Source organism: Bactrocera latifrons, unplaced genomic scaffold (genome assembly GCF_001853355.1).
Source record: "Bactrocera latifrons isolate USDA-ARS-PBARC rearing strain unplaced genomic scaffold, ASM185335v1 scaffold_98, whole genome shotgun sequence".
Lineage (NCBI taxonomy): Eukaryota > Metazoa > Arthropoda > Insecta > Diptera > Tephritidae > Bactrocera > Bactrocera latifrons.
Genome location: NW_017537689.1, coordinates 91,651 through 109,649, shown reverse-complemented (window position 1 = coordinate 109,649; position 17,999 = coordinate 91,651). Strand labels below are relative to the sequence as shown.

The 17,999-nt window shown below is 34.6% G+C and overlaps 1 protein-coding gene and 1 long non-coding RNA gene across 2 annotated transcripts in view; one reads left to right on the top strand and one right to left on the bottom strand.

The window, feature by feature from the left end:
* The window catches only part of LOC108977956, a 140,008-nt gene that overhangs the window by 42,023 nt on the left and 79,986 nt on the right, over positions 1-17,999 (top strand). The window lies entirely within an intron of this gene.
* The window catches only part of LOC108977951, a 64,141-nt gene that overhangs the window by 37,411 nt on the left and 8,731 nt on the right, over positions 1-17,999 (bottom strand). The window contains exon 2 of the mRNA XM_018947947.1: positions 17,793-17,888. The gene's annotated coding sequence lies outside the window, so the exon portion shown is untranslated. The remainder of the gene's footprint in view (positions 1-17,792; positions 17,889-17,999) is intronic.

Below are 17,999 nucleotides of genomic sequence, written 5' to 3'. Positions count from 1 at the left end.
CCATAAAATTTAAATAATTAAAAAACGCTATCAATGAAATGCTGACAGCTGCAAGCAGTCGCGCGACAGTCATGGCCAAGTAAATGAGCCGCGATGCAAATCGCATGTGATAAATGCGTGCGACGTTCGGTATGAGTGGGGAATTTTCAGATTGTATGTATTAAAAGCTGATTTTGTTGTTGTTGTTGATAAAGTGAACGCCATGGCGGGTTTCACATAAAAAAAGAAATAATGAAGATCTTTTTGTAAAATCAAAAGTTTACAATTCGGCTTTTGTATGATTTAAATGATATATTGATTGAATATTAGCAGTTCCCAATTTTGTTTTACAAAAAAAAAAAAAAAAAAATTTAAGAGGGAAAAATTTCAGAAAAATAAAATTTATTTTTGTTCGTGCGTTTTTTTAATTTACAAATCTACACATTTATACACATATCTATGTATATGACATACTACATTCGTCGAATTTTTCATGCATGACATGCCAAGCCATCTACTCCTCTATTTAATTTGCATTTTTGGCATAAGGCAGCAGCAACAATCGACATTTTTGCACATTGCCACGAAACGACTCTGTAATTGCACAACAGATGTTAGAACGATAAGCGTTGGTGTGTCTGTGATATAAGATATACAAGCTGACTTTGCATATCCATGCGTATATACACACTGGTTAGTATATAGTATATATATTATCTCCATCAGTGAAAGTGAAAGTGTAAATTTGAAGATGCAAATCTAAACAATTTGTCATGTGTAAAATCTATTCGTTTGAAATTTCTCAAACTCTCATTAACGACAATGTCATTGACTCCCTTATTAAACGTGTAATCGTATTCGATTCGCCATTTATCTGCGCGCTATGTTCGAGACCTGCTGGCGCGCAAAAAATTGAAAGCTAAAATCACAAACAAGTTATTCAGTTGACTTTAACACTCAAGTCGGTTATACCACTATATAATCTTTATTTAATTATATTAGTATGTTAAATTTATACGAATTGTTTGTTCGATTCACTAAAATACTGTTCAGAGATGGTTCTTTCCATATTAGAACATGCTTTTTCTAGTAACGAATTACATTGTCTTTAAGGAGTAGAAATCCATTAGCCTGCGGTGGACGCCACCATCTTTAACAGACCCTGTGGTGTCACTAACATTACCTCTGCCAGAGTCTCGAAGCGTGGAATCCCAAATGCTGGAAGTGATGTTCCACTTTGCGCCTTACTCTTCACATTTTCTGCAATACTTAGTCTGTCCGCCCCATTATACAGTCTCTCCTATCGAGTGACAGTAGAGACTTTGTATGTTTCAGTTTGACCACTATATACATGAATTTTGCATCCGAATAGATCGGTTTGCCTTTTGATTTTCCTCGCCTTGCTTCCGTCCAGATCATCGTTTAGGAAGTAAATGGGATTGCCAATGTCGAAAACGTTCGGTAGACAGGCTTACACTACTCCAAGCAATCTTCTCCACAACTTCATTGCCCTTTTTTAACTGGTACACAATTGACGTGAAGTCTTTTGTCCTAGCGCCACTCTCTACTGCTGCCCTGTTTACTAAGGCAAATCTGACCTTGATGTGATACGAGGTTATTGTCTCCGCTGCTGCTGTTCGCGTTGATGTCAACTCAGGAGTTGCCTGCTGACACATTAGTAGCTAGCTCCGCGCTCTGCTTGAAATATATTGCAATGTTCTGGCAGTTTAAAAGGATTTCTTACGCCCAAGTTTGGGTAATATATACATATGTTCCCGCACTAACTCTGATCTCCAATGTCGAGTCACCCGTATAATTGAATAATGTGTTGTTGCCCAGCTACCACATCTTTAAGCCTTCTTTCCCAATTGAAAATTGGAATCGTGCTTGCCTAATCGCCATGACTCACCGGATTAAGGGCCGATTCGCCGAGGAGTTTTCAGGTTAAGCACTAGTTCAAGAGTCGCCTTTGGAATGTTTTTTAAAGCTCCCATTATGCACTATTGGCTTGCTTTCGGTAAGCCTGACTACCATATTACCGCACCGTAAAGCAGAACTGGTCATACAACTGACTCAATATTGTAAGGTAGGGTCAATACCTATTGGCTAGATACTATTCAAAATAGGTTCACATATACCAATGTAGGGTATAAAGGCAACTGGAGAGACGAAAATCTGAATATTTTGTATAGTGCAATAGGGCAATAGGCAATTAAATAGTCCCCGGCCTGCACACGATAAACCCGCTCCATTGCGTGGAAAAACGCCACAGTCAGCTGACAAGGTTAAACGTGTGTTTCTCTTTTTTTTTTCATTTTTTGAAAAAGGAACGGCCATCAACTGCAACAATTAGATAGCGTTATGGGACCGTGTGAAGGTCGAAACCACCGAAAACGGCGATTATTTCCTGTGTTCAGATCTCAAAAGAATACTCGCTGAGAAGATGAATAAAGAGGTGATTGCCAAAATTGAGACTATTTTGAAGCAAGGAAGAAATCATGTTACAAAAATGTTATCGAAAAGTTGGAGATTCGCCATAATCAGTTTATCAGCTATGAACAGAACTTAGTTGAATAAAAAAACGAATTTTTATAAAATATAGTCCGAATTCGTCCACTGTCAAACAACAACTTCTGAATGTCATGCAAAAATGCGAATTATTTATTAAACGCTATTAATAAAAAATAATGGAAACCAGCAATTACTTAAACTGAGGCCATGACCACACAATCGCCTCCCAACTATGCAATGATTTATAGTTTTCTCTAGCATTTACACATTCTTGTCTCGCAGAAATGCACATATAATTATAATGGTTAAAAATGTGCGGTTTAAAGTATGTGGACGTCTGCAATCCATCTTAATCAGCAAATTCAATAAACAGGCGAACTGACAAAGCCGACCGCACACAAACACAAAATAAATTTGCGCAAATTGAAAGACAGCCGGGTTTGAGGCCACATGCGATGGGCAGCAGCCGCAAAGGAAAAAAAAACAGAAAAAAAGGTAAAAAATAAAAAAAAAAAGAAAACAAAGAAAAAGTACACAAAAAAATAAAGAAAGAATGCAGAAGCAACAGAACAACACACAAGTAATGCCAAACAATAAGCTACTTCAACAAGAAGAAGAAAAAGTGGCAGATGCGGTCGAACGCATGCGCAGCAAACACAAATCATTCATGCGGGCGCGCAGTCAGCGTAGTGCGGAAGCGAGGGGGGTGAAGTATGAGGCAGAAAGGCATGTCAGTGAATGAGAAATTGCAACAAAGACACATACACACATACGGGCATCTATTTGCGCATTTTCGTATAAATACAAGTGTGGAGACATTTAAGACGCCAACAAACGGTAGGCACACGCTTCTTTAAGCTTTCGTAATGCTTAAGGCCGCTTTTGCAGTGATTTTGGTTGCATTTTCATTTATGTTTTCCTCCTTTGTGGTTGATCACATGCAAGCCGTCTCAGCCGTCAAGCTGGAAGTGCCGCAGCTAGCAGACAGCACTGAAAATGCCTCGCATTCTTTGCTAACTTAACGTGGAGAGAGAGACGGACGTGGGGTGGTTGAAAAGAATGTGGCAAGTTAGCAGCCAATTTGATGAACGAAAAAAATGTGAAGAAGAATGGCGCATGTTGAAAAATTAGCATTTTGCTGAGCCACACCGTGCACGGGCCACTATGCGTATGAGTAACTTCAGATATTTTAAAAATCAGAAATTGCTGTGGAAGTGGTGCGGGTATTGCCAGTTCTTTTTTTTAATTGTTTATTTTTGAATGCATATTTAAATCATAATGGGTTCAAAATTTCTATACGAAACGTTTTTAAAATTGGAAATATTTTTAGGCGAGAATTTTCGATAGAAAATTGGTGTCTTCTTCGATATCAAGTCAAAACAAAAAAACAAAATAAACTTCAGATACGCCGAAGCTTTAATACCCTTTACAGGTGAATTTTTTGTAGCATAAAGGGTATGAAAAGATCTTTTACTTGATTTTGGTCAATAAGTTTGTATGCAGCTATATGCTTTAGTGACTCGATCTGAAGAATTTCTTCGGATATTACGTGATTGCTTTAATTAGGAATGTATGAAAAATTTCGATAAAGATATCTAATCAAGTGAAAAATTTTCCCATACAAAAACTTGATTTCGATCATTTAGTTTGTATGGCAGCTATATGCTATAATAATCCGATTTTAAAAATGTTTTCTGATATTTTATTATTATTTTAATTTTCACTTCATTCATCAAATCATGAATTTCTATGTTATAGCTGAACTGCATATTATTTATCTTAACCTGATGTTAAACCTAACTCCACATTACCATCAAAAAAAAAAAAAAAACTAACTGGCCACTCTAATCACTGAGGTAGCACTCATACTGCTGAGTCCGACCTCTACACAAATTTCTGCAGCTGCCTGCCGCCGCAGCTAAGTTAAGCAATTTTCGTTGCTTACCACAATGCAGTCTCGTTGTCTCGCTGCCGGGCTGTCGCCGCTGAGTTTTGCTAAATTTCACCGCCACGAATTGACATGTTGGAATTTATTTGGTATGTTGTACGTAGCCGGCTGCTGGTGCTGGTGTGCAAATAGCCAAGCATGTAATATATCGAACGCCGTTTACAGCTATTTTTTACTCTTGTGAGCCTGGCTGCTAGGTGTACGAAGAATAATGACTGGCTATCGAGATGACCGGCTGCCTTGCTGCTCGACTGACCGCTCCAACAACGTTTAGAATTTTTGTGTTTTTTATTTTGGTTTTTATCTTGTGCTTTTTGCTTATTTCGTTTCTGCTTGTTGGTGCTGATTTATTTTATTCTTTCTGACATATTAACATTTCTTTCCGCCAAGCATTTGCGGCATCTGATTGCCACTATTTCCTTCCTGTTCTACGATTTTGCCTTGAAAGTATGCGTCGTCTGAAATTATGTTGTTAAGCCATTAAATCGTCTATAATTTATTGAGCCGTTTGACCACATTCACGGTGTATTTTGTAAATAATGAGGCAGTTGTGTGCAACGCAGGAAATGTCGTTGAGCAGTTAAATCCTCATTGTTGTTTTTTTTTTTTTTGCTATGTGATTATTGATTGCAGTAACTGCCTCAATTTGTTTTGTTCGAAAATTGTCGGTAAAATTATGAAATTAAGATTAAGTTGTGTTATAAATTGAAATTGAAAAAATGAGAAATGAGATTTATTAGTATAAACTTTAAGCTAACTTTGAGCTAAGTTTATACTAATAAATTTCCCATTGAGCAATATTGGTTTTGATGATATAAAATGAATAAAAATATATATTTTTCTCCAGCGCTTTTTATTGAAACTTCATTAGGTCTGTTTCATATTTCGATAACAATGAGACAAAACTGTATTTTGTTGAAATGACCATAAATTATTTATTAAAACGCTACAGATTAAAAACTCATCATTGTGAAGCCAGTGATTCCCAAAAAGAGCTCAAACCCGGCTACTAGACACGAGACAATAATTTTCCATCATGGCAACGCTCAGCCTCATGTTGGAGGATAGGTGAAGAAGTATATTTGCAAAACAGCGGCTGGAAAGTTTTGCCTCACCCGCCTTACAGCACCAACCTTGACCCTTCTGACTACTATTTATTCCGATGCGTGCAGAATCGCCTCATTAGAATACGCATCACATCAGAACAGGGATACAGATGAAAAAATGCAAATATTGGAAAGTCATATGATTTCAAAAAGCACGGTCAAACTTAAGTAGGCTTGGTCGGGGTCCGACTTCGCCCAACATTGCCACTGTATCAGGGTTTGATGGAGGGAAAGACATGACTAATTTTTCTTCCAAACTAATAATATCATTTGTGGTCATTAAAATTTGACGTATGCATGCATGTACATGAAGAAGTATACAGAAATACACGCCTTCATTCTTGTATTCAAAAATATTAGCTTTTCCTTCTCATGAAAATTATCAAAGCTTCTTAAGTAATATTTCACAGATTCATTGTTCTTTTGGTCGTTTCATGCCCTATATAAAATGCAAATGGTCATCCTCATATTTATTTGGTTACACTTTATATTATTATTTTATTTACAAGTAAGCTTATATTTTTTTAAATGAGTGGTTTTGAATAATACTTTTATAGGACTTCTTACTTCTTATACAGCCCAAGGGTGGATATTTTTTTACAAAAAAAAAAAAAAAATATTTAACGAAACTCATCGGAAGCCAAAGATACAATAACAAACATTGAAGGTAAATTAATTTACGAGCGATCTGCTGTCGGGAAAAGGAAGGGGTGGCGGGTGTTCAAATTTTTGAGCGCTAAGAATAGTTTCTATCGATTTGCGGCAAAACTAGGAGTCCTATAGAAAAATGGTATATGACAATGTTGTAGAAAATGAAAAGACCTATACATTTTGTATAACGACTCTCTTCACATAACCCGAAAATTTCAAAATGAAAATTTTAAATAACCCAATTTTTCGGTTTTTTTATTTTTATCATGCACAAAAATTTTTTTCTTTCGCGAAATATAGTAGAAACTTACCATGTTATGCTCGAATACACTATATATTTTTTTAAATTAAAATATAGTTTTTTCGCTTTATATTTTTTTAAAGTAAGTAACTTTAATTCTCTACATCCTAGCAGAATAAAACATATATACATTACTATGATAAGTTTTCTCAAAATATGTAAAAAATATTACTTCATTACCTACAACATGCCATATAACCTATTCTGTAGGACTATGTTTCAATCAATTATTAATTTATTTATCTATTTTGTCATTTTCAAAGCCTTCTGGACTAGTCTAATGGTGCAAAATCACTAGGTCTAATTTTTTATTCATTTTTTGAGTTTTTTGGCAACTTCATCAAGCTATCTTTTCTTAAACTAAATCATGTCTTTTATTAAATATTGGGTAGTCGAAAAGTCTTTTTGTATTTTCCTACCAATCGCTTTGTGTCATACCTCATAGTGCTGGAAAGTTGAGATTTTAAGCTTCATTTAACCAAAAAAAAAAAAAAAAAAAAATTCGGGGAAGCTAAGAAAAAGTTAAATATATTCAAAAATGAGTGAAAATAATGAGAAATTCGCTATATTTTAAAATTGTTGTATAAAAAAGGGAAGATGCCACGCAGATTGACCAGGACCGTCACATAAGCAGCCATGACATCGCTAAATTCATTCTCAAACGGTTTTGAACCATTTAAAAAAGGCCGGCTACAAAAAGAAGCTCGATATTCATGTGGTGCACATGAATTGACTGTGAACAATTTAATTGACCGAATTAGCATTTGCGATTCTTCGAAGAAACAAAAGGAAACGAATGGTAATAGAAGACGAAATGTAGACCAATACGAAAATTATGTGTTAAAAATAGCATGGTTCATGCGCGGTGAAACTCAACAAATGTTCGCAAGGCCGGGATTGACGCCTTTTAAGGTTATACTGAATTTTTGTGTGATTGGAAAGGAACCATCCACAATGAGCTGCTCTAGCCTGGTCGAAGGATTGATTCTACATTTTACTGTCAACAACTGGTGAGATTGAAGGAAACAATCGAAAAAAATCAACCATCAGAACAACGCGAGATATCCTTGATGAAGCGAAAGAGCTTGGATGGGAAGTATTAAAGCATCCACCATATAGCCCTGACCTTGGACCATAGAACTACTATTTGTTTCGGTGAATGCAGAACCCTCATTAATGGAGAAAAGTTGATTTCAAGAGAAGCCTGTGAAAATTACATGTTGCAGTTCTTCGCCAAAAAACCGGAAAAGTTTTACACGGATGGAATAATGTCTCTAGCCGAAAAATGGCAAAACGTGGTCGAACAAAATGGTACATATCTGGTTCATTAAAGTTCATTATAAATATACAAAAAATAAGTTGAAGTTTGATTAGAAATACGAAAAGAATTTTCCGACTACCCAATATTTTTTATATATTCATCATATTATATTCCTCCTTTTTACAGTATTACTGTTAGTTTTCAAAATACATATAAACATAGATTTAAGGTCTTGCGTTGATGTAGCTGAGCATTTTTTGACGATTGAGCGTTATTTTCGATATCATAAACATACTACCATAAGTTTTCGACAGTTCTGGCTCTTGTAAGTTAATGGGCGTTTGCAGAAACGTTATTCAACTTACGCGAACGGTGATCCGGAGACAATCCTTTATGATGTTCCACAAAATTAAGAATTAATTGCTTTTACACAGAGATTATTATATATCAAATAAAAAAATTTCTAGTGGTGATTCGACTTTTCTACCCATGTCTTCTTGAATATTCATCTCGCTAATCGAACGCGCAACGAATTCATATCAGACTTATTGTATTTTTTACAATTTTCTATGAAAAACAAGCTTAAAAACTATTATATTCTATAAAGTGACTTGAAGTATTAAAAATCTACAGATCAATTTATTTCTCAGACCCGCGTTGCAGGTGCAGACGCAGTGGCATCAATAATACCCAAATAGAAAAGCTTTAAATGCAATAATTAATAACAAACAGTTGAAAAAATAAATAAAAAAATAGAACTGAGAAGTAATAGGAAGTACAGCAGCTGCCATAAATGTAATTAGGTTGAAAATCCCAGAGTGCAGACTAGTTCTGCTAGCGACGACATGCAACAAACAACATTATTTGAAGCCACCAACCACCATGTACATAATACGGTGGAACGGTGGCACGACGAAGGCAGCATTTTCCACAACTCATCAACATCAATGAGATACGCGCAATGCGCTTATAATTACCAGCATAAATCGGTGTTGCAACTACTTAAACACACACGCATACATATGTGTATATGGATATATACACACTTACTTACATGCAGGCGACTAGAAGCTGTGAGTTTTGGACGCCATGAACGCGGCTGAATTAAAAACACCAAATAAAGAAAGCGTTAAAGTTGCACAAATACATACATACATATATACATGCACATATAGTGTGCGGCGAGTTGTGCACTAAATACGCTCAAAACGATTGAATGGCACCTGAACCATATTTAAGCCACAATAATGGCCAAAGTAAGCACAAAATGCAATTGCAGCTGCCCGTCTGTCCGTCTGTCCGTCTGTCCGTCTCTGCCTCTCCGTCCGCCTGTCTGTCTGTCTGTCTGTCTCTATATTTGCTTAGCCAGTTGCTTGCCTGGCTCCGTCCGTCGACTGGCTGACCGGTACATAAATTAGTTATGGTATTAGTGAACAGTTAATTTGCTGAATTTCTAGAATTGTAAAATGATTAACGCAAATACGTGTCCAAACCAGGTGAATTCAGACTAAACTGCGGCAAATGAGCGCGAGAATGGCACCAAACCAAAGGCAGCGCAACTCCATTTGGCTTGAACTGTTTTGGTTTGGCTGCGCCTGCGCCTTGATTTGGCTTGAGCTAAATGAGCCATTAAATATGTTAAATATTAACGACGCGATGGCAGGATTTTCATGTTGTAGCAAAAACAATTACAACAAATAAGCAAAATAGCAAAAGCAGTGTTAATATTCTTCTGCGTCTGCGCGTCCTGTTTGCTTGCAGCTGCCTTGTGGCGGACAAACTAAGGCCTTAAAACACGCGCACACGAAAAATATGTGTGAAAACAGATAGAACAAGAAAAAATACCCTACACAGTTGCATTTCTTTTAGCATAGAAGGGTATAAAAGTAACTTTTTCTTGATTTTAAGCGTTTAGTTTATATGGCAGTTGTGTGTATTTATGAGGAAATTGTACCGTTATTTAGGGCAATAATCCATGCTAAATATCATGAGAATACTTCATCAAATAAAAAAGTTTTTCATACAAGCACTTGATTTTGTTCAGTCAGTTTGTATGACAGCTATATGCTAAAGTGATCCGATTTCTACCGTTTGTTTCGAGATTACACTGTTATCTTAGTTAATAATGCACACCAAATTTCGTGATGATATCTCGTGAAATAGAAAGCTTTCCATACAAGAATTTGATTCTGATCGTTCAATTTGTGTGACAGCTATATGCTAAACTGATTCTAGTTAAAACTTTTGTTCGGGAATAATACCGTTTTTCTGAAGCAATAACCAACGCCGAATTTCATGGTCAAACCATATCAAATAAAAAAGTTTTCCATACAAGAACTTGATTTTGATCGGTCAGTATGTATGGCAGCTATATGCTATAGTGGTCACATTTCAGTGAATCCAACAAATAAGCAGTATCTCGCAGCGAAGCGAACATGTCGAAAATTTTATATCGATATTTCAAAAACTGAGGGACTAATTCATTCATATCCACACTCCTTGTTCAGGGTATAAAAACATGCCACAAGCGAGCCAGCCTGCGTGCTAACGCACAAGCATGAGGCAAAGTGTAATAAAATATGCAGTCAAAAGTCAAGAAAAATAAATTGCAAACAAAAATTAACCAAAACAAAAAAAAAAAAAGCAACAACAGCGATAACAAAGTTGCAGACAAATAATGCAGGAAGCGTGGAATGTCGCGTAGAACTAGTGCTCAAAATGCGTGCGTATTGCAAGCTGCATATAACAGGCTGTGCCACAGAGACCACTACGAGTTAGCAGACGTCTAAGTGGCCAAGGCATTGGCTAGTTTACACACACACACACATGCGTTCACATATATTTAAAAATGCATTTCCACCTTTTTCGCGGCTTCCTCCGCATTACTCTTTTTTATTGTTTGGCATTTTTGCAATTTTCGGCTGCCTCTCAATGTTTTGCCGTTATTTTATGCATTTCTATATATTTTGCATGTTTTTGCTATTTTTATTTTGGGGTTTCCAACGCCTCAATTGTTGTTGTTCAACTGTATATGTATATATAACCACACACATAAGTACATATATATTAGTTTCGCTGCAAGTTCGTTGTTTAAGTCTTCTGTTTTTCTTCAAATATGTTTGTGTGCGCTTTAGTCAAATATTCGCTGTGCCACCGCTGCCGCTGCCACAACATGAACCGGTCAATTTATAGCCAAAGCTTGTTTATGTTTGGTTGGTCGTTTGTTTTCGTTGTCTGTCTTTCTTATTTTTTTATTTATTTGCTTGCAAATAGTTGAAATTCTTTAGCGTTACTTTTTCGCGACATTTTCTTCGTACGGAGAGGTCACTTTCGGGTAGCCATAGGTAAGAAACACTTCTAGTTTTCTTACATAAATATTGAAAGCGCAAGATATGAAACCTAAATTAATTTTTTTAATAAATATTAATATATTCGCATAAGAAAGATCCTTTGCTATCCACGCTTAATAATTTTAAATAACCTAAGAAAATTAATCTAAATCTTAAATTTTTACGTTAACTTTTTGATTTATAATTTGAATGGTTTTTACTGAAACCAAACTAATAAAATATTTACAAAAGAAAAAAAAAACTTTATTGCTGGTTTAAGTATCCAAAACATCGTTCTTGAGGTTTACTTTTGAAAATGTTTCATACAATATTTGTCAATGGATAAGGGAGTAAATTTACAAATCTAAACCTAAAATTGATATTTTTGCTTTGAGACATATTTATCAACCTCGCGAAAGTTGGGCCAGTGGTAAGCTGTAACTTTCGGAAGAGCGCTTACCGCAACTTAATCATTTTTGCATCAACTTCCCAGTCAAAATCAACAATATCTGGTTACCAGCATTTCTGTTCAGTTAATAGAGTTGGCCGCTTAATAGATTGTACTCAATAAACATCAACAAATTGTGGGTACAGCCAATGCATGGTTAATGGAGATGGCCGCTTAATAGAGCGTTCGTTTAATAGAGCTTTCACTCTATTTTTTATTTGGGGATTATTTTTACTATCCTATCTTCTAAATTGTTTCGAACTAGATACAGTGTGCTAAATTTTGCTAAACTCGGCTCGGACTAACAACGTGACACGTAGTTTTTTTTTATATACAAAGAAGATAAAAATATGTTAATTTTATTTTTAACAGGGCTTAAGGGTGATAAATTATTGCAAGAATTCTTGAAGATTGCTGGCATTTTTGTGCCTGAAAGTAACGTTTCTTAATTCCTAATGAAAATATTTTAATAGATAGTTGTGAAACATAAAAAATAATGACACAATATTTCGAATGCTGTAGTCTTTTCATGGCTTTTTTTGTGTTGTTAACTATTGCCAAACTAATATTTTTTAAATGAAATAATTTTCAAAAAAATTTAAACTATTTACTAAATGTAAAGATACAAGTATCTATGTATGGTTAACGAACTAAGACCTTTGCAACAAATTTGACTCAACGCCATCTAACGTTGCAAATTCTTATTTTTAACACCTTTACCAACAACAATAATTAATTAAAAATGTGTAATTCGTGTAACAATTCAAGTCTGGCGATGCTTAGCGGTGGAACGCTATCTTTCGGGTTTGAATCAAATCGTGCAATAGATTAGATTTCAATTTTTTTTTGAGATATCGGTACCCGGTATCACGAGAGTTTGTATGACAAAATTCCTATTCTCTCACAATCTCTGAAGAAATTGTTCAGATACAAATTGGCAAATCAAAATTATATTTTTGAATTATCTAGCTAAAATATTCTCCCCATGGATCCGGCCACACAGATTATTCTACTGTTTTCAGTCAAGAAAGCGAAGACAGCGAAGAAAGCAAAGAAATCTCAAGTAGCACAAGCAGTGAGTCGAAAGAGGCAATCAAAAACCTGAAAAAACTTATTGGTTAACTGCTGAAGTTATCATGATTGAAAAGCCTGGAAAATCAAGATGTGATATATCTTCTTACAGGCCCATATCACTTCTACCGATAATATCAAAGCTTTTTCAGAAAACTCTCTTAAAACGTCTTAATAAAATCATAGAACGAAAGAACATAATTCCAGCGCGTCAGTCTGGGTTTTGAGCTTACCATTCTACGATTGATCAAATTCACAGAATTGCACACATTATTGAAAAAGCAGTTGAGTAAACAAAATATGTTCTTAATATATCATAAATCATAAACAACACTAAAGCAACATATATTAGCACCGTTTAAAATTCGATTAAATAGGCGTTAAGTAAACGATTTCCTCACACCCGAGTAATCCATATTTAGTACAACAATAAGTGTATATAAAATAAAGCTATGAAATTCTGATTTATTATGTTAGCCAGCTAATGAGAATTAATGACCTTATTATTGTAAATTTTTAATTTACGGATATATAATATTTTCTGACCATATCGAATCACTTTAGCTAGCGACACCAATAAAACGCTGAAGAAAGCGTTATAGTTACCTACATATAAATATATCTACAAAGCATTCATTCATTAATTTTGCAGACTCTTTCGCAGCCACACACAAATACACACATTCACATGTATCCAACTATGATCACTTGTTTCCAACTCTCGAACGCTTTAAAGTCTGCATAAATTATTCATTTCCATTGTGTGGCAGCACAGCTTAAACTGCTATTTACATACCGATTCTCTGAGAGCGCTACTTTTACTTGTCAACACCGTTACCGGAATTCGCTTATTCAATCAAAACAAAGAAATCAAATTGTCATACACAAACGCTTAATCCGACAACGGTATTTTATCGATATGGCATTCAATTGGCTAACCGATTTTTTTTCTAGCAATTTTTTGATACTTTTTTGAATGTTGGACCATTGATGAAACGTTAAATGAAGTCAATAAAAGTAAAAGTGGAAAATCTTTGTACTTTGTGGAAATCCATTTTCGTTTGTTGGGTAATAATATTATTCGGTTTATGATATGCTTATTATGGAAAAGGGTTTATGATTTTTATGTGATTTTCGATTATCAAAATTTTGAAAGTAAATCATAAACCGGTTTAAATAGTTAAAATAATTTAAATTGGCCAAAATAATCAAATTTTTATTATTTCAAATTTATTTTTCAGTGTTTGGAAATCGAAACTCTTCTACAACCATATGTTCAAATCTATATAATAAATGTTTTTCCAAAACATGAATCGCCAGTGAGAAAAAAAATTATTTCATAGCTAAGCATACTTCAGCCGAACGATTTTTTACAAGCTTTACCTAATTTGAGGACAAATAGGTTTAGAGCATTCGAACTAGAAAACAGGGTGCGAAATACAGTTTTTCGGCACTTTTGAATACTCAGAGAGGACTAATACAGAAACCACTACCATTAAAAGTCCTTATACTGGTTCGAAAATTCTATCACTTTTCCTTTATTTAATTATTTTTATTTTAAATGTAGTATAGCAAACTGATTAATGGGTCTTACTTCTAAGGAAATGAAATAAAATTCGGTCCCCAATCTTCTTGCTCTTCCATTGAAAAGAGAGGTTGGCAATTGAAGACACAAAAGTCTCTTCTCTTAGATAAGATGATGAAAGGATGTCTAATCTCTTAGTGGTTTTAACTTATTTCATGATATGCCGCCAATGAATCCCAGGGCATAATGATATTGCTGGTAACTATGAAACAGTTGAATTGACCAGACCAGGCACCACCATACAATTAGACACCGAAAAATATGGAATTTATATGCCTCTGACTACTTGCAGCTATTTAATCAGCAAATAAATATCTTCCAAGAGGAAACTTTTTCTATGCCAATGCAAAGTTTTGTATAGAAAAAGAATCGCCATAATCAGTCGAGGGTTTCTTAATGATGTTTGCGAGTTAGCAGAAATAAAGCTTTTAGTACTGATGAATGGTTTAGAGAAGATGTAATAGACTATCAGAATTTAATGCCGTTAGTTTTACAATTACAATATCTATTCCACCTAAATACTCCAGAAGGAATTATTACAATATTCTTGTTCTCAAAAATAAACTAAGATCTTGAAATACATTGTAACCAAAATGTACGCGGAAGTTGTGGGTAAAAATATCGAGCAAACAAATTTTTTAAAATTTTTGTATTATTTCTTACCGAATTTCGAGTGCTGAATCGTTGCGAATGTTGGAAAAGGTGATCAAATTTTGTCAAAAATTTAAGCCTTCGAGTATAACAAAGTCTTCGAAGGCGATCATTGACACGCATTGTTCTGGAGGAACTTCGATCTCTTCCACTGATGAGAATATGAAAAGAGTGAAAGATAAATTCATGGATTTTACGCGATGATAATGCATCATCTCATCAAGCCACGATTGTGACCAAATTCAAAACCAAAAACGCACGCAATGAATATCATCGATCAACCACCGATTTGACGCCGCTGTGACTTTTTCTTGCTCCCCAAATTGAAATTGCCGCTCCGTGAAACCCGCTTTCAGTGTTTCGAAGAGATAAAATAAAATTCGGTGAAGGAACTAAAAATGTTTCGAGAACTGGAAAAATCGTTGGCATAAGTGTATTACATCTGCCACGCAAACTGAATAATCAAAATTAAAATAAAAAATCGTTTTAAACACTTTTTGCTGAAAAATGCATCTGTAAAAGGTATTAGCTCTTCATTGCTGCCGATATTCGGGTTTTTCTTTTTATCCTCCTTTTCAATTTCCAATGTTTTATAGTATTATTCCAAAAATTTTTCATAGAAAATAATTTAGATAGTATGCTAAGTTGACTTTAAACTAACCTAACATTGCTATAAGAAATTGTTCATATTAAATTTCCAAGCTTTTCGATGTACTCCAAAACTTTTGTTCATAGAAAACCATCCTGATAATATTCTAACCAGCTTCGTCTATCAGACAAACATCGTTTTCACTTGTTTACAAATGGTAATAAATAGCTAAAAATAGTTAAATACTTCTAAATACACATACACCTGTTGTTTTCACATATCCACAGAAACCTTACCAAAAAATCAATGCTTCCCGCAGCATTGACTGATTGCCAAGTCTCAAACACAAACAAATTGCGCTATAAGCAAAACCGTACAATAAGAAAAATACAATTTTTTTTGGTGACCCAATAAACTCTTTAAGCAGCCACAACGAATCAATCGCACCCAGTAATATTCCCAACAACACCATAAATTATCATTTACGCGCGCAAAAAACACACAAAGTCCGTCAATTTTCAAGTGCTGCGTTGCGCATGCGTGACTTGTCGAGTAGCGAGGCAAAAAATAAATAATCAACAGCAACAACAAACTACATATTAAGCCGCAAAAATCTACCTGTACGCATTAAGGTGTGTGAAATTTTTGCGCACCACAAATCAATCAAAACCACCAACGACCTTTTCATTTTCTCTTTCCGCAAACGGTATGCTTTGCATTGTTATTGTTGCTGTGAGTTGTTTTTATTGCCTCGTGTCTTTCTTTCTCATCCCGTCTTAACGCTTTCTTCGAGAACTATTGTGTGCCAATCAATAGCGATATTCAATTCAATTTACGACTTCTACAAGCGACTTTTATTTCTATTTAATCTGCACCGATACACGAGTTCGTCTTTTGAAGCCAACAATAACAACGATGGAGGCGTTTTTATGCGATTTTCTGATGATTTCTTTGCGTTGATTTTCACATTTACGCGACTCACCTGTTAATTAATAAAATTATAATAAAAAAAGGTACTAAAGGAGAGCGAAAATATTTCGGCATCACTTCTTTCGCGACACTTCTTGCTTGCTCGCTGATACTTTTCGCCTGAAATATCTAAAGCGTTCATTTTAACTCCACCACACTGGCATCCATATTTGCTAATAACTCTTAAATTTAGTTTTCTAAAGCCGTAAAAGTCATTTTCATAACTTAAGTCATAAAAGTGGTCAGATGTATAGCGATTTTATGGCATCGCCTTTAGTTCTTTAACCGCACTGCGTGCATGTAGTTATTATACTTGCCGCCACGTATCTTCATGCTGCAAAATTATGGGCTTTTAGAGGCTAAGGTAAGATAACCGCTTTAGAAATTCATTTCGTTAAATAATTTTAGAAACAAGAGAAAAATCCTAAATCGAATCACCATAATCCATAAAAAATTTCGAGTTAGAGAAGTTTTCATGAAAGGCTAAACATATATTTTTTGCTTTTTTGTTTCAATGAAAAAATATTCTAATATGTTCAGTGCTTTGTGGTGATGGTTAGTTTTATAAATATTCGTATTTAAATAGGAAAGAAATTATTTACTTAATTTTTGGATCTTATAAATGCGGCTGAGCAAATCTCATTATATACTTTAAGTTTATCTGTATTATACTTATCTATCTTAGTACTACTGCGGGAATACACTGTACAGAGTTAGGCATTAGGCAATAGTTTAAGTTGCCAAGATACCATTTGAGTGTTATGCGTTATTTGCGCGAAGCTTTTCGTGAAAAGGGGCCGGAATTACGAGCCGACAACTCTTGGTTATTCACCACTTCATTGCATGTAGTGTCATAACCATCGTATTCGTCTGATTTTACTCCGTGCAACTTCTGGCTATTCGGCAAACTCAAAGGACCGCTCCGGTCAAACAGATTTGAGTCAATTAAAGACGTTCAACTTGAACGCCTATGCGCATTGAAGGCTATTCTGGAAAGTTTACAGGAGCCAAGGGACATTATTTTTAAGGGGATGACATAAATTTTGAAGAATAAATTAATAATTTTAAAAATTTGAGCATACTCGTAGTATTTTTTGCTGATAGTGGTATATCAGTTTGAAGATAATTTTTACTGAACGAAAAGCTTCAACTAATTAAATATTGTATATTTTAGTATCATGGTCATATGGTACATATATTGCCGAAATCGTTTTTCTAAAGAATCTAACATTGAGAATAAAGATTGGATTTATTGTTCATTGATAAAATTCGTATTATTATTTCTTACGTACAAGTCATCAATAGAAGCTTAATTTTACTTTCTACTAAAATTCCTTTTTTTACACCAAACAAATAAATTTTTAATATAATATAAATGATATATTCTACTCACCTCAAAAACACTGTAAGTCAATTAATCCAAATCGCTTAAGAGCAACAAGCACTATAATCCTTGCAAGCAATATATTTATGTATTGAATGTTGATTTCTAAAAGCGGTATGTAAATGGCAAAGAAAAAGTCCAATTTTATTACGCTGTATATGTATGTTGTTTAGATGTTTATTAAATTAAGGAATTATTATTATTTAAATTATTTTT